This window comes from Pan paniscus, chromosome 2 (genome assembly GCF_029289425.2).
Source record: "Pan paniscus chromosome 2, NHGRI_mPanPan1-v2.0_pri, whole genome shotgun sequence".
NCBI lineage: Eukaryota > Metazoa > Chordata > Mammalia > Primates > Hominidae > Pan > Pan paniscus.
The window spans coordinates 184874659-184898720 of NC_085926.1; the positions used below are offsets into that span (position 1 = coordinate 184874659).

The following is a 24062-nucleotide window of genomic DNA, read 5'->3' on the forward strand; positions in this document are numbered from 1 at the left end:
ACCAAGGTAGCAATATGTAATACACTAGAGTGGGGAGCGAGAATGATGTCCTGTTAGCTTATACGGCACTTTCGCGCTATTAAGAAAGGATGCCCTTTCAGCCAGGACCAGATGCCATTATGCAGTGAACAACTTGTACAGTCATATGTGACATCCCAGAGAGAAAACAACAAATACAGAAACCTTACTTATTCAGGAATTAATTATTGACGAGGAAGCTAAATTGGTGTTTCTTTCCTTTAGAGAAATTGATTGAAAATACTTCAAGATGATTCAAAGCTAAAAGAGAAGAAATCATCTTTCTTTCTTCTCCCTTTTACAACCTTTCTATCTTCTATCCTTTCTCTTTCTCCTCTTCTTCCTTTCATTACTCAGCACTTATTGAGTGCCAGGGCATGAAAATGCAGAGATAAATGAGGTGGCATCTCTCCCTAGGAGCTTCTAAGTCTTACAAACTTTTTTGACTGCCACCATCAATAAGAAGTACATTTTATGGTATTGCAGTTTTTTTTTTAGGTCTTTCTTTTTTAAGGTTTTTATATATTGAAACATTTATTAATGAAATGATGAGTTCAGGATTTGTTTCAAAATCTAGGGATATAGGCGTAAGTGGGGTATACACAAAACAGGACTGACCATGAGTTGATAATACTGAAACTGGTCATGGGTCTGTGGGGTTCATTATCTGTCATCCATGTTTCTTTTTCTTTTTCTTTTTTTTTTTTTTTTTGAGACGGAGTCTTTGCTCTTTTTCCCAGTCTGCAGTGCAGTGGCACGATCTCGGCTCACTGCAAGCTCCGCCTCCCGGGTTCACGCCATTCTCTTGCCTCAGCCTCCCCAGTAGCTGGAACTACAGGTGCCCGCCACCATGCCCGGCTAACTTTTGTATTTTTTAGTAGAGATGGGGTTTCACCGTGTTAGCCAGGATGGTCTCGATCTCCTGACCTCGTGATCCGCCCACCTTGGCCTCCCAAAGTGCTGGGATTACAGGCATGAGCCACGGCGCCCGGCATCTGTCATCCATCTTTCTAATGATCTATTTGAGACAAAAGTTTCATGAAGCTCTACTTTCTCTTATTACATGCAGTGGATTCTGATATTTTAAAATCTTGTTTATTCTCTTTTTAAAAACCTGGTCCTTGTGCCCTAAATTGCTTTTGAGATCCACTGATGTAAAATAATACGTATTTTGAAAAACACTGGTGTATTGAGGGAGAGAGGGACCTATAAAATAATTGATTACTGTCAACCAGAAAGTGCTACTAGAATATGGTCAGAGGGCTGTGGGAGCACACAGAAGGGAAGGACTGACCAACAGGTTCCTGGGGAGTCTGGGAAAGCCCTTCAGTAACTTGCATGGAAAAGGAGACATAGGCATCTTTGACAAGATGGTGGGGGGATATCTGACCTTGAGGATGAGGGAAGTGATGCAAGTGGGGTGAGCCAACCTGAGTTCAGTATGGCTGGAATGTGAGGGCTGTTGGGGAGTAGCAGGAAATGAGGTTACAGATAGCAGCAGCAGCAAAAGTCACTAGTTTTCTGGGACAGCCTAAGGAATTTATATTTTATCTGTGTTTCAGGGAACCATTGGAGGGTAAACTGAGAAATGACCCGGTTCCATTTGCCTCTTACAGAGATCATTCTGTCGGCTCCTTGTAGATAGACCAGTCTACCTCTGTGGTCTGATTTAGAACATAAAACCTAGACCCAAAGGAGAGCCAGTCTGGAAGCCAGATCTAACCTACCTCATGTAATTATGTCCCCACTCTGCCACATGACTTCTCAGATCTACACAGAACACAAATTGGGCTTTTTCAAGTATTTATCAAAACAAAAATTATGGTCACTTTCAGGACATAGGAAGAGGTGGAAATAGAGCCAATTCCCTGTGTGCTCCTTTCCCCTTTTCCCTGCATAGGGTTCTCTCATCTGTAGAGTTATGGCAACCTGTGAGAGATTCATAATAATCACCTATAGTGTGGCATTTTTCTAGGTGCTTTACAACTATTAACTCACTTAATCTTCATAATAATTCTATGTGGTAAGTATTATTATTAATTTCATAGATGAGGAAACTGAGGTAAAAAGAAGTAAGTGATTTGTCTAAGGTCACACATCTAGCAATTAGCAGAGCTGGAATTTTGGCAATCTGGCCCCAAAGTCCACTTTTAACCACCATTGTGCTTCTTGATTAAGTTTGATTTCATTCCAGTCATCTCCTTAGACTCAGATGTTTGAACAAAGAGAATCGTGAAAAAAATTTGGCTTTAAGTTTTATTCTCAAGATTGCCAAATCCCTTTCTTCCCTAATGAGAGGAAGAGGAAAGTTTTCTAGCTGGGAGAAAAAGGATGGCTTCTTAGAAGGAGGTGGTATTTTAGTGGAGTTTTGAAACATGGATGAGAAGTAAATTGCTGAGAAGGATGAGTTGCTAGTACAGCCAAGATGAAATAATCCAACCACAATCTCTACCAATGTTTACAACAGAAAGCTGAATAGGATGCAAAAAACCACATGAAAACTCTGAAAAGTAATAGCAGGCAGGCAGAGTACTGGGTTCAAAACTTGAACAATGACTAACAATGAACATGGATTTGCAGAACAGTGTGGAAAGCTAAGAGTCCGAGATAACTCCATCTTTCTAACTCAAGGAAGCAGGGGGGAAAAAGCCACTGGAAGCCAGAGAGTGTGAGGAAATCCCTGAGAGGAGAAAGGTGGAAAAAGGGATCCACAAATTGGACTGACAAAAGTGCTGGGCACACTACAAGGTGTGCATGCATGGAACAGACCCAGGAGGCACAGAAGAGGTTTTGAGAATCTAACTATGATATTAACAACCACCCAAGTCCCAGACAAACTCTTGAATGGAGCATGTGACAGATTGACTCAAATGGCATACCAAAAGCTTTGAAAACTGATCTGACACTGGAGCTAACACTCATAAAAAGTGAGATAGTACTTTCAGTCTGAACCTAAGTGGATTAATTTCCTGGTAAAACAAACAAACAAACAAACATTTTTCAGATGATTTTTAACAGGATTCAGAGTCTCACAACATATTAAAAAATCCAGGATACAATTCAAATTTACTCAATATCAAAACAACCTGGAAAATCTAAACAGTACTCAAAGGAAAAGACAATTCAATAGGCAGTAACACTGAAATGACTTAGATCGTGAAATTATTAGACAAATAAAGTAGGTATGACCATTCTCCACTCTTGAAATTAGAAAGTTCTTGAAATTAGGAAAGATAGAAGTTCTCAGCAGAGAAATAGAAACTGCAGAATAATCAGATAGAAATTTTAGACCTGAAAAGATGATATGGGCCCAGTAGCGGAATAAAGATAACAGAGAAAAGAGTCAGTGAACTTGAAGGTAGATCAATAGAAAGTATGCACAATGAAATATACATTTATGAAACAAAAAAAAAAAATTGGAGAAAAATGAAAAGCCTTTCATGGTACTGTGGGACAATGTCAAAAGGCTGAAACTTCTTGGTATTGGCATTCCATCTCAGAAGGTAAAAAGAAAAATACTGGTGCAGAAAAAATATTTGGAGAAAGAGTGGCTGAAATAGTTTCAAATTTAAAGAAAAACATATCTTTACAAATTGAAGAATCTCAGTAATTTCAAACAGGATACACTTAATGACAACTCCTCAGCCATCTCAGAAGAAAACTTCTAAAAACCAAGGATTAAAAAACATTAAGAGCATTAAAATATGACACATTATACATAAGAAAAGGGAAGGAAGAAAAGAGAAGAAAGGAAAGACTCAAGAAAGAGAGAAAGAAAGAAAAAAGAGAAAAGGAAAGGAAGGAAGGAAGGAAGGAAGAAACCTATTCGAATGACTGTCCATTTCTCATCCAAAACCATGGTGGCCAAAGACAAAGACAGTGAAACCCCATCTTTAGAATGCTGGAAGAAAAAAAAAACTATCCACCCAGAATTTTATATCCAGAAAAAATATTCTTTGGGAGTGAAAGCAAAATAGAGATATTTTCAGGTGATGGAAAACCAAGAGGCTTCATTTCCAGGAGCTCTCCTCTTAAAGAAATACTAATGGAAGTTTTTCAACCTGAAGGGAAGCTGTACTAGAGGAAAAGTTAAAACTTGAGGAACAAAAGAAGAGCAGGAGAAATAATAAATATCTAATACATTCCCCTTGATAAAAATACACACAAACATAAATCTCATGACATGGGTAACTACAAACTACTGGCGATATTTTAGATTTATTTCCTATAAGTCTTTTTTTTCTGTGAATATGTGTTTCTCTTTTTCTTTTTTGGTTTTTCTCTCTCTGTCTCTTCCTTTCATGTGGACATTTCATAACATATTTAAATATTCCTTTTTGTTGGGATTTGAGGTTGTTTCAGGTTATGCATGGACTGAAGTGAAACTACAGTCTTTGGCAGCATTTCTGATAATTCTTTTTTGGAGATAGAATTACTGAATTAAAAGAAGATGGACATTTTTAATGCTTTGATTCTATTTGGGAAATTGCCCACCCTCCCTCCCTTCTTTTCTTCTTCGCTTCCTTACCTCGCCTCTTTCTTCCTCCCTTTTTCTTTCAACTAAGATTATGTAGTATATAGTTTTATAATATTCTTTATTTATTCACACTATATTGTGAGCATTTTCCTGTTTTGTTAAAAAGTCAATAATTAAAAAAACTTTTAAGTTTTTAAATTTTTTTAATGGTACTATGGTCGTATTTTTTTAAAGGTACGTAATTACATATTTATGGATGGAATGATATGTCTGGGATTTACTTAAAATACTTAGGGATAGGTGGCTATGAATAAAACATTATTGACCCTGAATTGATAATTGTTGATGCTAGGTAACGGATACGTGGTGGTTCATTATTACTACTTTCTATAGTTTTCTATATGAGTGCAATTTTTTATTTTAAAACTTTATCTGAGTGTGGTGGTGTGTGCCTGTAGTCCTAGCTACTTGGGAGGCTGAGGAGGGAGGATGGCCTGAGCCCAGGAGCTCAAGGCTGCAGTGAGCTATCACTGTGCCACTGTCCTCCAGCCTGGGTGACAGAGTGAGACCCGGTCTCTAAAAATAAGTAAGTGAATAAATGTTTTAAAAGTAAAAACTGTAAGAAATTTTTATGAATTTATTTTTAATTGTTCAATCGTAACCCATTGTGGCTGGGCATGGTGACTCACGGCTATAATCCCAGCACTTTGGGAGGCTGAGGCGGGTGGATCATGAGGTCAGGAGTTCAAGACCAGCCTGGCCAAGATGCTGAAACCCTGTCTCTACTAAAAAATACAATAATTAGCCAGGCGTGGTGGTGGGCACCTGTAATCCCAGCTACTCAGGAGGCCGAGGCAGGAGAATCGCTTGAACCCGGGAGACGGAAGTTGCGGTGAGCCGAGATCACGCCACTGCACTCCAGCCTGGGCAACAGAGAGAGACTCCGTCTAAAAAAAGAAAAAATTATAACCCATTGTGTGGACATTTCATAATGTATTTAACTTGTCCTCTTTCAAGGAAGAGGACAAGTTAAATTGTCCTCTTGGGAATTGAGGTTATTTCAGGTTATGCATGGGCTGACATAAAACTGCAGTCTTTGCTTCTCTGAATACTTCTTTTTTTGGGATGGAATTACTGGGTTAAAAGAGAATGGTCATTTTTAATGCTTTGATATATTTAATCAAATTGTCCTTCAGAGAAGACGTTCCATGTTATTTTTCCATGAGTTACTTAAAAGTGACCTTGTCAGCTCTATTGTAATTTTTTAGTCTATTAATTTGGTGGGGGAAAGTGTAACTATTTTAATTGAGTTTCTTTTATTTCCAGTGACATTGAATCCCCAGCCTGTCACTGAATTGGTTCCCACCCGTTTAGGGAGGAGGCAGAGACAAGAGTAGAAGAAAAATAATTTATTTATTTTTTGAGATGGAGTTGTCCAGGCTGGAGTGCCGTGGTGTTGTAATGCCCAACCTTGTTTTTACTAACCCTGTTTTTAGACTCTCCCTTTTTCCTTTAATCATCTAGCCTTGTTTCCACCTGAATTGACTCTCCCTTAGCTAAGAGAGCCAGACAGACTCCATCTTGGCTCTTTCACTGGCAGCCCCTTCCTCAAGGACTTAACTTGTGCAAGCTGACTCCCGGCACATCCAAGAATGCAATTCACTGATAAGATACTGTGGCGAGCAATATCCGCAGTTCCCAGGAATTAGTCTGATTGATAACGCCCAAAGCCCCGCGTCTATCACCTTGTAATAGTCATAAAGCCCCTGCACCTGGAACTGTTTACTTTCCTGTAACCATTTATCCTTTTAACTTTTTACCTATTTCTGTAAAATTGTTTTAACTAGACCCCCCTCCCCTTTCTAAACCAAAGTATAAAAGAAAATCTAGCCCCTTCTTCGGGGCCGAGAGAACTTTGAGCGTTAGCTGTCTCTTGGCCGCCGGCTAAATAAACAGACTCTTAATTAGTCTCAAAGTGTGGCGTTTTCTCTAACTTGGTCAAGTACAACAGTGTGACCTCTACCTCCCAGGTTCAAGTGATTCGCTTGCCTCAGCCTCCTGAGTAGCTGGGATTACAGGCATATGCCACCACGTCCGGCAAATTTTTGTATTTTTAGTAGGGATAGGGTTTCACCATGTTGGCCAGGCTGGTCTCGAACTCCTGACCTCAAGTGATCCGCCCACTTCGGCCTCCCAAAGTGCTGGGATTACAGGCATGAGCCACCGTGCCCGGAGAAAAAGGATTTATTTTCTCTTCCTCATTCTTCACTTTGAAGATGAGAGGCAAACAGACAGATCCCAGATTCAAATCCTGGCTCTACAACTTACTAGTTACTGATTTTGTACCTTTATTTTTCTGACCCTCAGATTTTTTACTGAAGAAATCAGTGCAATCATGAACTGTGAAGTAATAGACATTTATAGAGAAAATGACTGGGGTGCAATGGTCATTCTGAAAATGGTAGCTTTTGTTGTCCTTGGGAAGCTGAGGCTCAGGATGTGAAACAACCTCCTGCTCTTTTTCAGAGGCGGCAAGGAGCTCAGAGCTGGGTTCCTTCACACAGGGAAGGCCCCTTGCAGGAACTGCTGCTGGTATCTGCGTCATTAATTCTTTATCTTTTATTCTTCCAGCCTCCCGGCTCCGCAGTCTTTCATTCCCTGCTGGGCATGAAGGCAGCTATCACAGGCCAGGAAATTCATGTTAGGGAATTCGGTCATCTTAGGGAACTAGTTCAAATTGCTAATGGTATTTATTTGATTCAGTGGAAATGCACCTTGCAGTACTTGATTCAGAGGACTGGGTTGAATTTCGGGAGGGTTTGTTTGACATTGTCTCATCTTACTCTCTGGAGCAGGATTCAGACCTGGAACGCTATCTTCCCAGGGCAGCCTAGCCAAGCTGTGGTCTCTGCCTCAATTTATTGCCCTTTCCCCAGGCCTCACATCTTCCTCCCCACTCACTCTTTGCCCAGGCTCCGGTCATCTATGTTAGTCGTGCTCTTGCTACACATCTGCCACCTCTTTCAGAAGGTTGAGAGCAGCCAAAACAGAAACGGGAACTGTGGCTCTCAATAAACTGTCTGCTCGCAGACCAAGAGAGAAGCGGGAGTGCTTTGTCTGTGTTTACTGCATTTTTTTTCATTTTTTTTTTTTCTTTTTTTGAGACAGGGTCCTGCTCTGTCTCCCAGGCTGGAGTGCAGTGGCACGATCTCGGCTCACTGCAAGCTCCGCCCCCCGGGTTCAAGTGATTCTCCTGCCTCAGCCTCTTGAGTAGCTGGGATAACAGGCGTGCGCCACCATACCCAGCTCATTTTTATATTTTTAGTACAGACGGGGTTTCAATATTGGTCAGGCTGGTCTTGAACTCCTGACCTTGTGATCCATCCACCTCAGCCTCCCAAAGTGCTGGGATTACAGGCAAGAGCCATCTCGCCCAGCCGCACTTTTTAAGGTTATTTGAACACTAAGCAATTAGTGCTTCTGGGCCCAGGCTCACAGATGAGGCCAGAAAACCCCACCACACTCTCTCAGTCCTGAGCAAGGGTGCTGCTGATCGGGCACAGAGCCATTTCTCCTGAAATCAAGACTGGGTGCCAGGCCGTAGGGCTGCCAGCCTGCCCGTGATTTCTCTCTGGGACCATCTCAGTGATTTCCTGTTTTCTTCCCCTGAGCACATTCAGTGCAAGAGGTCTAAGCATGAGGGTGGGAGGTGCAGTGAGTTTGGCCTGTTTTCCAAATGGAGGGGAAATCCAGGGAAGTCAGCAGGCTTCATTGTGAGTCGTCGGGTCTACCAGCGTTTCCTATGTCAGGCCGTGAGCACCTGCTCTGTGGAAATGAAAGCAAATCTTCTCCACCAGGCAGGGGCTGCAGAGGGCTGGCAGGGGTGAGGTGGAAGGGCTCAGGGAGAATTTAACAATGTTGTGTTTTCATCTTGATGATCACACAAAAATGATTCTGTACCAGTCACGAAGACTTCAATTCATAATGGAGGAGACCTTTAGCGTCTTAAGTGTTTCTTGAACACTGTTTCTTTTTCCTCTTTAAAATGGGAGCTGACTTAATCTGTAAGCCTTATTTCTTATGGCTCTATAGAAGTGATGAAATAACAGCACTGTCTGGAGAGACTTAAAATAACAAACATTTCCTCTGCACAGTTTAAAGCCTTCTCCCATCTATTACTTCCCCGGTGCTTTCCCATAACTCTGTGAAATAGGGACTATTAAGCCCTTTTTTCACATGAGGAAACAGAGACTCAGAGAAGATAAGTGACTTTTCTGAGGACACACAGTGATTTGGTTGGAGAGTTGGAGGACCTCACATCTGTGCCCGGGTTTCAGGCTTTTTCTATTAGTTCAGTCTTCACAGTGACACCCCCTTGACCCTGCCTCCCACGAGGGTCCCATGTTCCTATTCTCTTTGCTGTGGAGCAGTGTTTGAAATAGCTAACACTAAAAGTGGCAACTATTGTTTTGTTTTGTTTTTGTTTTTGAGACAGGGTCACCCTCTGTCACCCAGGCTGGAGTGCAATGATGCAATCTCGGCTCACTGCGACTTCCACCTCCTGGGTTCAAGCTATTCTCGTGCCTCAGCCTCCTGAGTAGCCGGGATTACAGATGTGCGCCACCACGCCTAATTTTTGTATTTTTAGTAGAGACGGGGTTTGACCATGTTGGCCAGGCTGGTCTCTGACTCCCGACCTCAGGTGATCCTCCCACCTTGGCCTCCCAACGTGCTGGGATTACAGGCATGAGCCACCGCACCCGGCCACAAATACTGGTTTTGTTGAGATGAACATCGAGGTCTCGTGTTTAGCCAAAGATAAATACTGATTCATGACAATCCCGAAACTTTCATCTCATCCTTGAAAATGAAGACTTTTCACACCCAACAGCGGTCAAGCCGGGCCTCAGCCTTCTGACCCTCCTCCCCTGCTTCCTGGCAGGTACAGGTTTGCCAGCTCCCATTTATTAAGCACCTGGCATGTGCCAGGCACTGCACAATCCTTACTTCTAACCCTCACTGCAGTCCTGTGAAGTAGGTGCTTTTGCACACATTTTACAGATGAGGAAACTGAGACCCCGACTGTCATGTAATTTGCCTAAAATTGCATGCTGATTAATAATAAAGCCGGGATCCAAATCTAGATTTGTCTGACTCCAAGTCTTGGTGCAAATGAAATTTAGCACCATTCCTCCCAACTGAGCCTTGTCTGAGGGTCTTTTGCCTTCTCAGTCTTGGTCTTTGGTCCCCTTTAGTTTTTTCTGGGCCCACTGTTTTGAGCTCCCAGTTACCAGCCTCTTGATTGAATTGATTGACCTGGATGGATGTGGTCAAAACAGGCAACTTCACAGCTCTGCCTTTCCCAGGCCAGCACTGGGGTGAGGTGTGGGGAGGGCAGGCAGCCCAGGGGCAGCTCTCTTCCTTCTTTGGGCCTGCTTCTTACATCTCCATCCTCCTAAGTCCACATTCTGTGCTTGGTCAGCATGCAGGAGTTGGGACTGTTTTGAGGACTTGCTTATGGGTTGTGGGGAGGGAAGGGCACTGGCATGATTGCAATACATTCCTGGGCAAGTCATCTGGCCTCTCCCATTTGCGGTTCCTTCATCTATAAAATGTTAACACAGTGTGTCAGAATGTTGGTGTTCTCGAGTGATTTTTCCTAAGATCTTTGCCAGTTCTCAAATCAACATCCTTATGGTCATTGTTGCCAGGATCTCATTTATTGTGTACAGTAGCCTAAGAGGAGGCATTTTGTTCTTGCTTGACACATGACAAAATCACACACATGCCACCAGAGCACATAATTCCCCCTTACACCGTAAATACAATCAAGCACACTTGAAAATCTAAGTGATTTCTTCCTTATTGATTCCACAAATAAAAGGCAGTAGGGATTTCTAAATGTGTTAAAGGAAATTCATCACTGAGTGTAAATTCTCCCTAACATGGACTAGCAATTTTGTTTCTCTGGGAGCCATAATTCACAAGCCAACAGGTATTTCTGTCACTTCCTAATACATGGAGGGTACAGCATCCCCTGCACACTGGGTTCCAGCCTGAGTGTGAACTCTCTTGCGTACGAAGGGACTGGCCCCTGTGAGCTTCTTACTGCACGCACTTCATAATTACTCCTTAGCAGACTTAGGCTGTTTCATGTCTAGGACCTTCGGAGTTATTCTCAAAAGTAAAAATCCCAAATGTTGATTCTGTAAATACCAAGGGTCAACTATAATATTAGCAATGATCCAGGGCTGCTGGAGGATTCAATGAGATAAAATGCTAAGTGTCCAGCATCCTAAGTGTGCTCTGGGCTTGGGACCTTGCTCATTCACTGAAAATCACTGAAATTCCAGGGTTAGGTGGGCATGGCTTTGGCTGAAAGAGTCACAGGTCAAACAAGATGATCATCTTAGTACAGGCTTTAAGAGTGCAGTCTTTCCTGGGTGCAGCAGCTCACGCCTATAATCCCAGCACTTTGGGAGGCCGAGGTGGGTGGACTGGTTGAGCCCAGGGGGTTCAAGACCAGCCTGGGCAATGTGATGAAACCTGTTTCTACAAAAAATTACAAAAATTAGATGGGTGTCATGGTGTGTGCCTGGAGTCCCAGCTACTTGGGAGGCTGAGGTGGGAGGATTGGTGGAGGCTGGGAGGTTGAGGCTGCAGTGAGCTGTGATTGAGCCACTGCATTCCAGCCTGGGTGACACAGTGACAACTTGTCTCAGGAAAAAAAATAAAAATAAATAAAAGAGTACAGTCTTGGATTCAGACAGTTCTGGATTCAAACCTTGGCCCTGCCATTTACTAGCAGAAGTCCTTTAACTTCTTTGAGATTCAGGTTTCTTATCTGTGAGATGGAAAGGATAACACGGTACCGGCTTTGGAGGACTGTGGTGAGATTGAATGAGCTGTCGGATGTCCAGACCTGGCACAGTGCCTGGCACGTGGGAACCCCCTAGGAGGCAATCACAGTCACTTTTCATCCTTCCTTTCTTTCTGTACAGAGCCACAGACCCAGCAGGTGCTTCATGCTTGTTGATGATTTCAGTTCCTGTCTAAAACCATTTTCTTGTTTACAAAATAATCATCTTCCACCCCAACACACACCACAAGCCCCCGCGGTGGATGCCAGCCAGACATTCTATTCATCAAGCGCCACTTGCCTATCCTGTGCTTGGCAGTGCTAAAAAGGAGACAGAGAAGGGATATAATCTTATTTTTCTGACTGGAAGAATAAGATTCCCACACGCAGCACCTGGAGAAGAGTGCGGGAGTGCAGGAGAATGTGTGTGCATGTCAGGAGTGTGAGTGGAAGTCGACACTGGTGGAGGACTCCTCACTGCAGGATCTGAGAAGCTTCCTCCAGGGACATGGGCTGGAGCTGGGGCTGCCTTTGGGGACCTAAAGTGAAGGGAAAGAGTAATGCGGGAGGCAGTTCGAGGTTGAGATGAACCATTGAGTGATGACTTCTGTGGATCTGTCCCCCAAAGAAAAATGTCCAAACGTTGGTCAACATGCTCCATTAAGCACCCAGAAAGTGCAGATATAAAATGTTCTTCAGGTGTGGTAAGGAGGAAGCAAATGTGAAAACCCCCAGAGAACCAGCCCCTGCCTCCCAGGAGGCAATGATGTGGGCCAAGAGCAGAAGTTGAGTTCTGGCCTTCGCCTGGGATTGCTCAGAGGGTAGCAGCCCCTTTGCCCAAGAGATTGAGCTGCAGCTGTGTTGCTGCCTATTCATTTGGTGACCACAGACAAGACAAGATCACCACGTGGGGAGGAGAGAGAAGTGAAAGGCCCACCTCAATGCAAGGGTGATTAGCTCTTTCTCCAGCAGTACTGACTCACTTTGGCCTACTAATCAATGTGAATTCTTCATAACAGGCAATCCCCTTTGAGTCCAGGAGGACAGAGTTGATGACAGTGTAGCCTGAAATTCCTGGGGCCCTGGATTGAAGCTGTGGCCCTGCCATTTCCTCAGTAACTCTGAGCTGTTATTGGGCAACAGACTTCCTAGGTTGTGGAGGAGGCTGGGTTAACTGGGGACTTTAAATGCTTGAGCCATGTGTTGACTCATTAACTATGTCTACCCTAGGCTGAACTGGTGTTGCCCTTCCCTTCCCAGGAAAGGCCTGGCCTCTCTCCCATTCTGCCCAAGGCCACCCTCTGTGAACTTTTACATTCTTCCAAACTATTTTGATGTTTATTGGTCTGGATCCGTTAGATCAGAAGCTACTGAGGATAATATCAGGCATCTATATTTTAAAAATGCTTCCTGGGTGATATTAATGCCCAGGTAAGATAGAGCAACAATGTTCTAAGTGGTTCCCTTCACCTACACCACTCACCTTCATGGCTGTGAGATTAGGGGTGGGAGGGCAGGGGAGGGTTACACCAAGGGCCTTGAAGCTCGCAGGACAGACTTGAACAACCTTTTTCTCCTCCATGTTCCCTTCCCCTTTTTCTTTGTAGGGGGTCCATTTGGCCTTGGACGGGTTCTAGCAATGACGTCAGTTTGTTAAGACGAGCGAGGTAAACAGTTGTTGCCTTGGTGACTTTAAGGAGAGGTAGTTGCACTTCAGTGATTCTGGCAATTAGAAAATGTCAAGGAACACTGGCTCAGACTTCCTCCTGCCCAGATTGATAACACGAAAACCACGATGGACATGGTTGGAAAGAACGGCCGCCTGGCGCGATCCCCAGCCCTGGAATTCCTGGAGGACATGATATTTAAGAAGACATTAGTAGACATTGTCCTCACTAAAGACAGAATTAAAGTGGAGTTTGAATCATCAGATCCACGTTAGTAGGATTTCAGAGGAAATCCTTATCTTTGGTATTTCAGTAGAAATCGTTCCTGTTTTGTTGCCATTTGGTTCTCCTTTGCAACTTAGCATGTGAGAATTCCGGGCAGCCTGATTCCTTGCCCATCTTTGACAGCTCTGCTGCTGTGTCCCGGGGGAGGCAGGTTTCCGACATAACTGCTACTCTGCCTTTGCCTGGTGAGTGCTGAGATGGAGAGGCAGGCTGGTATCTGTTTGATCTGATACTCCAGGAAAATCGTAATTTTACATTGTTTTTCTCCTGATTTCTAAACACATGAAACCAGATTCTTCTGGAGAAACATAGAGTGCCTTAATTTTGCCTAGTTAGGGGCTGTTGGGGGTGGTTTTTCTAAGCACCCTTCTGTGTCTAGCCAACGAGTAGAACCTGATTTTTGGGAGGTGAATGAGCCAGGGTTCTCTAGAGGGACAAAACTAATAGGATAGATGTATTTATAAAGGGGAGTTTATTAAGGAGTATTGACTCACACGGTCATGGAACTATGTGAGGTCCAACATAGTCCATCTGCAGGTTGAGGAGCAGGAAAGCCAGTCCGAGTCCCACAGCTGAAGAACTTGGAGTCTGACGTTCGAGGGCAGGAAGCATCCAGCACAGGAGAAAGATGTAGGCTGGAAGGCTAAGCAAGTCTAGTCTATTCACATTCTTCTGCCTGCTTTTTATTCTGGCTACACTGGCAGCAGATTAGATGGTGCCCACCCAGATTAAGGGTGGGTCTGTCTTCCCCAGCCCACTGACTCAAATGTTAATCTCCTTTGGCAACACCCTCACAGACAAACCCAGGATCAATACTTTGCATCCTTCAATCCAATCAAGTTGACACTCCGTATTAGCCATCACAGGGGTATGCTAAGCAAGAATTGTGTCTATGGCTGTAATCACAAAGTTATGATTATTGGAGTAAGCTCCACAAACCAGAGTCCCTTGTCCAGGGCCTCCAGAGATCCACCAGACACTTGAGTATCTTGAAAAGCCAGATGGGAGAAGCACGTTCACCACAGCAAACCTGCGCAGCCAAGAAAATCAAGTTTCTTTGTTTTATGCTAAACTTTTATCAACTGACTGTGGTAGTCGTGGCAATCTCATGCCATTCAGAACCTCTGATTGGCAACAGTATCTTTGTTCATTTGATAACAAATAACTCAAATTTTAAATTAAAGTTAGTCGACAACATCTTTCAAAATCTTGGAATCATGTCAGGGGAAACAAAATACAAGAGATATGATTTGATGTGAAAGAATTTAGGACCTCTTGGCTTTGATTAAATTAGGGTGTGCTTCTGTTATTTCACTGGGATTGTGAAATGTTGGGATGAGGAGATATGAAAAATCTATAGCTGAATATTCTGTTGATGGTTTTAAACCATAGAAATAAATATTCAGGAAGTCTCTACTGAGTAGCTCTATAGGGTAATGCTAGCTGCTAGAGCAAATAAACTCACGTCTTAACCATCTTGGCCCAGAAGTGATGTATGTTATTTTTGCTCACATTTCTTTGCCAATAACTAGTAAAATGATCCCATCTATATGCTGTGTTTGTGTGTGTTTGTGTGTGTGTAAAATGCAATCCCTCTCTGGACAGTAATTTACAGCAATAACTATATGGCAGAAGGAGCAAACTTCTTGTGGGGCAGCCAGCTATCCCTGATATGAGGAAAGAGAAAGAAGGGTCAGCATTAAGTGGCAGCTCAGGTGGCACACATTAAGAATCCAAGATCTTAGAGAAATGGGAGTCCTTCATGGGAGAGGGTTTCTGGCGGCCAGGACACATGGAGCCCCTCTCGGAGGCACTATGCCACCCTCTGGGGGCAACAGGGTGTCAAGCACTCTAAGTCTAAGAACAGAAAGTTTAGGTTCTAAGGTCCAGATGAGGGTGAGGTTTGTGCACTAAAGATTAAGGAGATGAAGATCAGGGCAGAGTAAATAGGTGTCACCAGAAGGTCAATACAGTGATTAGCAACTGTAGTTGATGTGATAAAGCAGAGAGGCTCGCAGAAGCCCTTGGAAGGGCCTGAGTAGAGGGACATAGGATGAAGAGCACTACCGGTTTGTTGGTTGGAATAATCTGGTCAGCCGGGCGTGGTGGCTTATGCCTGTAATCCCAGCACTTTGACAGGCTGAGGCGGGTGGATCACGAGGTCAGGAATTCAAGACCAGCCTGGCCAAGATGGTGAAACCACGTCTCTACTAAAAATACAAAAATTAGCCGGGCATGGTGGCGGGTGCCTGTAATCCCAGCTACTCGGGAGGCTGAGGCAGAGAATTGCTTGAACCTGGGAGGTGGAGGTTGCAGTGAGCCAAGATCGCGCTGCTTCACTCCAGCCTGGTAACAGAGCGAGACTCTGTCTCGAAAACAAACAAACAAACAAACAGAAAACAAAAAACGAATAATCTGGCCACACCCTGGTTTCACCATTTACAGTGACATCTTGAGCAAATGACTTAAACTCTCTGAGTTTCAATTTCTTAATTTAAAAAAGAGGATTGTTAATACCCCACCCCACAGGGTGGTGGTAAGAATTAAATTTGGTAACATCTATAAGACCTGCTGTTTATTACAGTTGATTCTTAAGGCAGCATCCGGTGATGCCTTTGAAACATACATCGGCAAAGTCTTAATCAGATGAAAGCCAAAACCCCTACACCTGTGTAAGGCGCCACATTATCTGGCTGCCCCTGTGTAGGTATTTTGCTGTTCCCTCTACTTGCAACCCTCTTTTCTCAGAAATCTGCATGGTAGCCTCCTTCATCTCTGTTAACAGAAAAACCAAATTCTGTAAAATATTTTCAAGAAGTTTATCCTGAGGCAATATGAGTTACTGTAGCTTAGAGAAAACACAAACCCAAGAAGCCTTGAGTGAGTGGCCCTGAGGCAGTCGGGCCACAGTGTGGTTTTATACATTTTAGGGAGACAGGCATTACAGGCAAGGATATCTGGAAATCAGTACATGGAAGGTAACTGGTAGTTCTGTCCAAAAAATGTGAGACATCTCAAAGTGGGGGAGGGGGTGCGGTGTTAGGATATATGTATTGGTGTTTTTTTTTGTTTGTTTGTTTTGAGATGGAGTCTCGCTCTGTCACCCAGGCTGGAGTGCAATGGCGTGATCTCTGCCCACTGAGCCTCCGCCTCCTGGGTTCAAGTGATTCTCCTGCCTCAGCCTCCTGAGTAGCTGGGATTACAAGAGCATACCACCACGCCCGGCTAATTTTTGTATTTTTAGTAGAGATGGGATTTCACCATGTTGGCCAGGATGGTCTCGATCTCCTGACCTTGTGATCCACCTGCCTCGGCCTCCCAAAGTGCTGGGAATACAGGCGTGAGCCACCATGCCTGGACTATGTATTGGTTTCCATGCATGTTTCGTGGCACATAGCCCCATAGCCCTTGCTACAGTCTTGCTAGAATGTTGGGCTTTTTAGACTTCAGGGGCAGGCCCTAAGAAACAGTCTCTCTCCTGCCGTCCTTTCACCTGCCCCAAGGCAAGATTTTTATGTTTTCTGGCCTGACTGTGGGCCTTACAACCCTCCCATGAGGCCAGGCATAGTGGCTCATGCCTGTAATCCCAGCACTTTGGGAGGCCGAGGTGGGTGGATCACCTGAAGTCAGGAGTTCGAGACCAGCCTGACCAACATGGTGAAACCCCGTCTCTACTAAAAATAGAAAAATTAGCCGGGTGTGATGGTGGGCGCCTGTAATACCAGCTACTCGGGAGGCTGAGGCAGGAAGAATTGCTTGAACCCAGGAGGCAGAGGTTGCAGTGAATCAAGATCATGCTACTGCACTCCAACCTGGGCGACAGAGCGAGACTCTGTCTCAAAAAACAAAAAACAAAAAAAAAAAACCTTCCCATGAGAGGTTCCTACCCTATGCCCTGGGGGAAGAAATGCTGACGTCAGGGAAGCTTCTGTAAAAACCCAAGAGGACAGGGTTGGGTGAACTTTCTGATAGCTTAATAGGAGGAGGTTCCTGTAGGGCTGCACAACCAGGGAGGGCGTGGAAGCTCTGCATCCCTTCTCCCATACCTTGCTGTACGCATCTCTTCATCTGTATCCTCTGCAGCATCCTTGATGATAAACCAGTAAATGTAAGTAGGGTGTTTCCCTGAGTTCTGTGAGCCGCTCCAGCAAATTAATTAAACCCACGGAGAGGGGAACCCCAACTTCTTTCTGGTTGGTCAGAAAGAAGTTCTGGAGGCCTGGACTTGTGACTGATGGAGGGGGGATGTCTTGGACACTAAGCCCTCAATCTGTAGGATCTGACGCTATTTCCAGGTAGATAGTGTTGGAACTGAATTAGAGGACACCAAGCTGGTGTCGCTGCTTGGTGTTGGGGTGGGACCCCCACACATATGGTCACATAAGTCATCTTCTGTGTTGATTGTTGTGGTGTGAGAGCAGAGGAAAGATGGCTACAGAGAGTTTTCCCTACACAGGGACTTGGGGGGTAGAGGGTTAGGGGAGGGCTGAGGGCCTTACAAGTCTTAAGTGCGTTTTAGGGATTCTTTAGCTAACAGTAGCTGAGAGAGCCAAGTTATTGTCTAGTGACTTGAAGTCAGTAGGGAGGAATGCCTGAGTAAGATAAGGAGGTTGTGGGGGCCAAGGTCCTTGGTTGGGTGGTTGGAGCCTCATAGATAGCAGCCCTCTGGGTGAATAGATAGTGATTGTCTCTTCTCAGACCTTTGGGTGTCTGACTCTCAGTTAATCTCTCCTAGATCTGGGAAAGGCCTAGCAAGGGAAGAGACATTAATATTGATTCTCTGGAGATGCACGTTTCCCCCACCAAAGATGGCTTTGCAGTCCGAAGGCTGTCTGGCAGCCTTTTCCAAATATGTCAAAGAAATGTATTTTGGGGCAAAATATTTTAATTTCCTTCAGAGTCTGCTGTCTGTCATGTGATACTATACCAGAGTCAGGTTGGAAAGTAAGCCACATTTTACTGGGTTAATTAAAAAACCCATTTAATGAGACTGTATTGTTTGTAGGGTATGACTTAATCTTTGCCTTTTATGGCCTTAGGTATTGTGTATAGTTTGGTATCTTATTGTCATAAAGGGTCTGTTTGGTCAGTCTTATAATCTCTATTTTACCTTAATGCTGGTCACTTGTGCCTAAACCCCAAAAGGGAGGGGTATGATGAGGGTGTAACCTCCTTTCTGTCATGGCTGGGAATTCAGTTTTTCAGGTTTCTCTGGGGTGCCCATGGCCAAAAAGGAGTCCATTCAGTTGGTTAGTGGGGGGCTTAGGATTTTATTTTTGGTTTACACCTCCTTCCAACCCTTGCTCAAATGTCTTCTTTTCAGTGAGGCTTTCTCTGATCATCTGATTTAAATCTCCACCTCACCCACTCCAAGCTGTCCCTATTTCTCTTACCTACTCTAATTGTCTGCATATCAGTTATCTCCTTGCAAAGCACCACGGATTTATGTTGTTTGACTCTTTATTTATCCTCACTATAAGGTGAGTGCTGGAGGGGTTCGGGATTTCTGGCTGGTTTCTCTACTGCTGTGTCTGCAGTCTGGTTCACAGTAGGCAATCAGCATTTGCTGAAAGAATGAACCTATCGCTTGGAACCAACCCAAATGTCCAACAATGATAGACTGGATTAAGAAAATGTGCACATATACACCATGGAATACTATGTAGCCATGAAAAATGATGAGTTCACATCCTTTGTAGGGACATGGATGAAGCTGGAAACTATCATTCTCAGCAAACTATGGCAAGGACAAAAAGCCAAACACCGCATGTTCTCACTCATAGGTGGGAATTGAACAGTGAGAACACCTGGACACAGGAAGGGGAACATCACACACCGGGGACTGTTGTGGGGTGGGGGGAGCGGGGAGGGATAGCATTAGGAGATATACCTAATGCTAAATGACGAGTTAATGGGTGCAGCACACCAACATGGCACATGTATACATATGTAACAAACCTGCACGTTGTGCACATGTACCCTAAAACTTAAAGTATAATAATAATTAAAAAAAAAAAAAGAATGAACCTATCGCATGAGTATTGGTGTAAGTTTTCTTACAGGCCCCGGGGCCACCACAAAGTAGAAGAACTCAACCTTCCCTATTCATTTCCTCACCTCCAACTCCCTTAGACTACCAGGACTTAGATCCTTTTGGGTATATATATATATATGTTTTATATATATACATATATACATGTTTTGCTTGTTTGTTTGTTTTTTGAGACAAAGTCTCGCTGTGTCGCCCAGGATGGAGTACAGTGGCATGATCTCTGCTCACTGCAATCTCCGCCTCCCAGGTTCAAGTGATTCTCCTGCCTCAGCCTCCTGAGTAGCTGGGACTACAGGCGCATGCCGCCACGCCTGGCTAATTTTTTGTATTTTTAGTAGAGACGGGGTTTCACCGTGTTAGCCAGGATGGTCTTGATCTTCTGACCTCGTGATCTGCCCGCCTTGGCCTCCCAAAGTGCTGGGATTACAGGCATGAGCCACTGCGCCCAGCCTAAATGTTTTATATATATATACACCCACACATATACTCTCTATATATACACATACACATATATACACATATATATGTATATATATATATAGAGAGAGAGAGAGAGAGAGAGAGAGAGTATATGTGTATATATTTTAACAAAAAAAACCTGGGAGAACCATTGAATTTGAAACCACCAAATCTCAACAAGCCTTGAAATCTAACACTCAGTTTAAGGAAACACAGAGCAGAGAGGAGAACATTAAACAACACCCTGAGGAAGCCGTGAGCCAGGCTGAGAACATAAGCCACTCCACAGGAGAAATGACTTCATTTTTTCAACAAATATATGCCATGGAAGAGAAGAAGTAAGGGAGCGAGGAACTATTCTAGATAAGAGAGAATTGAAAATGGCACATCATCCAGTCATCCAAACAAAATGTCCCGTCCTTGTTTGGATCCTCTTTTGAGCAGGTTAGTGTAAAAGACATTATTGAGAGAATTGGTAAAAATTTAAAGGTGGGTTGGATATTGGGTGATATTGGCATTGTGATCACATTGAATTATTATTTATATTCATATATTCTCTGGCAGAACCTGGTGCGTGTGTGTATGTGTCTCTGTGTGTGTGTGTCTCACAGTGTAGAGAATCTGAGGGTCTACGTTCTCAATTCTCCCAGGGGTGGTACAGTTCTCTCCCGGGTGGTACGATTCTCCCAGGGGTGGTACAATTCCCCCAAGGGTGGTACGATTCTGCCAGGGGTGGTACGTAGGTAATTCTCGATGCCATGGGAGTTAGTTGATGCATTGCATACAATGGAGGTCTTAGGACATTAAGGCTTAATTTTTTGTTGGATCCGCAGTTGGGAAGAGCTGGTAGCAGGAAACTGATACAAAGTCTGGCGTTTGCTTTAAATTACTCCAGGAAAAATCGAAGCAGCGTAGTAAAGATTAGGAGGTGAGACAGTTCCTCTTTCTGAGGAGATGGCGGGCCCATTTTCTTCTTTGTCTGCCTCTCTGTAGCATAGGGGTGTGGTGTAGTGTAGGGATGTGGAGGAAAGAGTGGGTGGCTATGTTGCTGGGGAGGGGTGAAGTGTTTTTTCCACTCTCTATATAGGCCCTTCCTGCTCTGTCCTCTGCTTAACGCTGATTTACCAAGCGGAGTGCATTGTGTGGTGAGCATGTGGGAGATGCCTCCTGGGGCTGGGGTGTGTAGTGGGGAGTGGGCATTATACAGAAAGGGAATTCATGGGGCATGAAAGGCCTACTTTTTGCCAGGCACCTGTCAAATAGGAAGGCAGATATTTCTACGAATACATGTCTGTCTGTCTGTGCGTGGGGTGCAAGGGTGAAGACAGTAGCAAATGGCTCATTATTTCCCTTTGCCGTGGCTGTGTCAATCTGGAGTTCAGAGCTCTCCTAATCAGTTCCGAGTGGTTGGCTCTGGTCAGGGACCGCAGCCTGACCTCATGGTGGGGACACAACACCCCCCAACAAAGTTCTGTTCTCCAGACTCTTAGAAAACCTCTGGGGAAATGTACTCAGGGAAATGTTCTGAGGACTTCATTATCAGTGCTGCCTGGCTGGGAAAAGATGTAATCTCTGGTAAGAGACCCTTGGCAGGAGTGAAAGCCCTTTATGTTCAGGGCTTTGCTCTGGGCAGGATCTCCCCCTCCCCACCATGAGCCGTGCAGGTGGGCCTGTCCTCAGGTAAACACTTGCCAACAGTCACAGCCTCTCAGGCACTGCGCGCCCCTCATGGCTTCCTTTCTTTCACTGTCTTCTCAGATTCACCAGCTACAAGTCGGTTTCTTGTTGCATATCACGCTTCTGACCTTTGCTGCGCTTTTGAGCAAAATAGTGACTTGTCAGAAATGTTTTGACAAATGATTAATGTTTTGACCCCTGTTGATTCCCGCTTGATAGAGCTCAGTGGGTAGGAGCTGGGGTGGTAGAGCCAGACAGCCTGGGCAGGCTCCTCTGGGGACTCTGTGAAGCACATGGTGATAACAGTCCTCGCCTTGGGCACTGTTGTTGCTGCAGGAATTAAATGAGCTTCACCAAATTACAGGACCTTTACTGCCTGTAAATTACTTAGCACATAGTAAAAGCTCATTAATTATTAGCTAAAATAAAGTGATAAAAATCTATCATTAAATTGTCAGCACAGCCCTGCAGAGGCAACCTTTTAAGTATTGTTATCCTTCGCAGATGAAGACACAAGGTTCACAGAAACTGACTAATTGGCCTAAGATAACTTACAGTACAAAAGCCAGGATTTCAATCTAGCTTTTTGAGACTAGAGCCTCAGTGAACTGTTTCTCCAAAGCCAAGGCTTCTCAAACTATTGGTGGTGAAGAACCAAATTTTTTTCCCAATTCCTCTCACATCAGTAGTTTCGTAAAATACAATAAAAATGGGGCCAGACGCGGTGGCTCACGCTTGTAATCCCAGCACTTTGGGAGGCCGAGGCGGGTGGATCATGAGGTCAGGAGATCGAGCCCATCCTGGCTAACACGGTGAAATGGCATCTCTACTAAAAACACAGAAACAAAATTAGCCGGGCATGGTGGCGGGCACCTGTAGTCCCAGCTACTGGGGAGGCTGAGGCGGGAGAATGGAGTGAACCCTGGAGGCAGAGCTTGCAGTGAGCTGAGATCTCACCACTGCACTCCAGCCTGGGCGACAGAGGGAGACTCTGTCTCCAAAAAAATAAATAAATAAATAAATAAATAATAAAAAATAAAATAAACAAATAAATAAAAAAGCATGGATTCCAGAATCATGAAATGAGAAAAAGGACATTTGAAATACAAGCCCCATTTAAAAAAGTATTGATCTAACAGGCATAAAATTACTCTTTAAAATTACTGTAAAAGTCACTTACACTCCATTTCTGTACTTTTCTCATCTTGCATCTTGAAAAGCTTTCTCAGCCTAGCACTTCTCTGCAGATCTCACTTTCAGTAGCACTGTTCTCAGCGACCTGTTTCTCACCACTTGCCTGAGAATTAATTACCTGGGGTGCTTATTAAATGCAGATTTCCAACTTCCCCCCAATATTCCCCCAACCTCCCAGACTACTTGAATCAGAATGATTGAGATAGAATTCAGGAACCCGCATTTTAACAAGTGATTTTAATAATTTGGGTGTGCTCTAAGTCTGAGAATCACTGTGCTCCTCAGTGTTGCCTCCTCTCTACAGATAACAGATAAGACGGTAAATAGTGAAGTGAGTGCAGTGTTTTATTCCAGCCCCCCTTCTTGCCCCGTCTTCTTTTCTCAAAAAAAATTTTCAAAGGCTTCCTTTCTGTAGAAGCTCACTGACAGAACCTACTTTCCGGACTCAGTGCACTTCAACAAACAGGTATTGAGCTCAAACTGCAGGGGGCTGGGTAGGTGGAGAGCTGACCGCAAGATGCTCACAAGCAGTAGAGGGTGAGTATAGGTAGAGAAAGGGCAGGTCTAGGGCATTTCTGTGCATAAAGTGGGGCAGAAGAGACGGAGCCAGCAACGAGACCAGTAAGGCATTACCGGTAAGGCAGAGAAAAACCAGGAGAAGTATAGGTTTTGGAAGCTAGGTGAAGAATATGCATCAAGGAAGAGGAAGTTATGGACTGCTGATGAGCTGAATAAGATGAAGACTGAACATTGACCATTTGGTTAGCAATGTGGAGATCGTGGAGGTCCTTGTGACTCTGACAAGATCAGGTTCATGGAGATGGGGAGGCCTGGTTGGAGTGGGTTCAAGTGAGAGTGGGAAGATAGCTATTGCAAACAAGACTATGGACAGTCTTTCAAGGAGTTTTACTGTAAAGGAAAGAGAAATAAGGCATTTTAAAGAAGAGAAATGAGGTCAAGAGGTTTAGGGTCAGGGCAGGGAAGTGGAGTTTATTTAGAACTCATGCAATAAATGACTCAATATATGACTTCTCTAAAGTCATATATCTTTTAGTTAATTCCTTGAGTAAAACAGAAACAATTGTCTATCGTGACTTTTTTCTTCAAGCTCTTTAAAACTCTCCCCACTCCCAAACTATATCATTGTCTAAGAAGAAAGGAGTTTGAAAATCAGTCTTGTTACATAGCTTAATTTGAATACATCCAAAAAATGACATTGCATTATTTTCATATTTGCTGAATCTATTTTTTGGCTGGAGTATTTTAAAGTAGATTTTTAAAGTAGATTTCATCTCTTACTACTTCACATGCATAGGACTTTTTCTTTATATAACCACAATACTTTTATACACCTAACAAAATTAACAATAATTT

At 43.9% G+C, this 24062-nt stretch overlaps 1 protein-coding gene across 8 annotated transcripts in view; it reads left to right on the plus strand.

Moving 5' to 3' along the window:
- Positions 1-24062, plus strand: part of ST6GAL1 (ST6 beta-galactoside alpha-2,6-sialyltransferase 1) — a 149126-nt gene that overhangs the window by 75188 nt on the left and 49876 nt on the right. Inside the window, exon 1 of one of the 8 annotated variants that reach the window (XM_003806636.6) lies at positions 17011-17414. The exons of 5 other annotated variants lie outside the window; for them this stretch is intronic. The gene's annotated coding sequence lies outside the window, so the exon portion shown is untranslated. Of the gene's footprint in view, positions 1-17010; positions 17415-19982; positions 20262-20881; positions 20963-24062 lie in introns of those variants that run through there. 2 more of the 8 variants (XM_034957873.3, XM_034957872.3) reach the window with 2 other exon arrangements.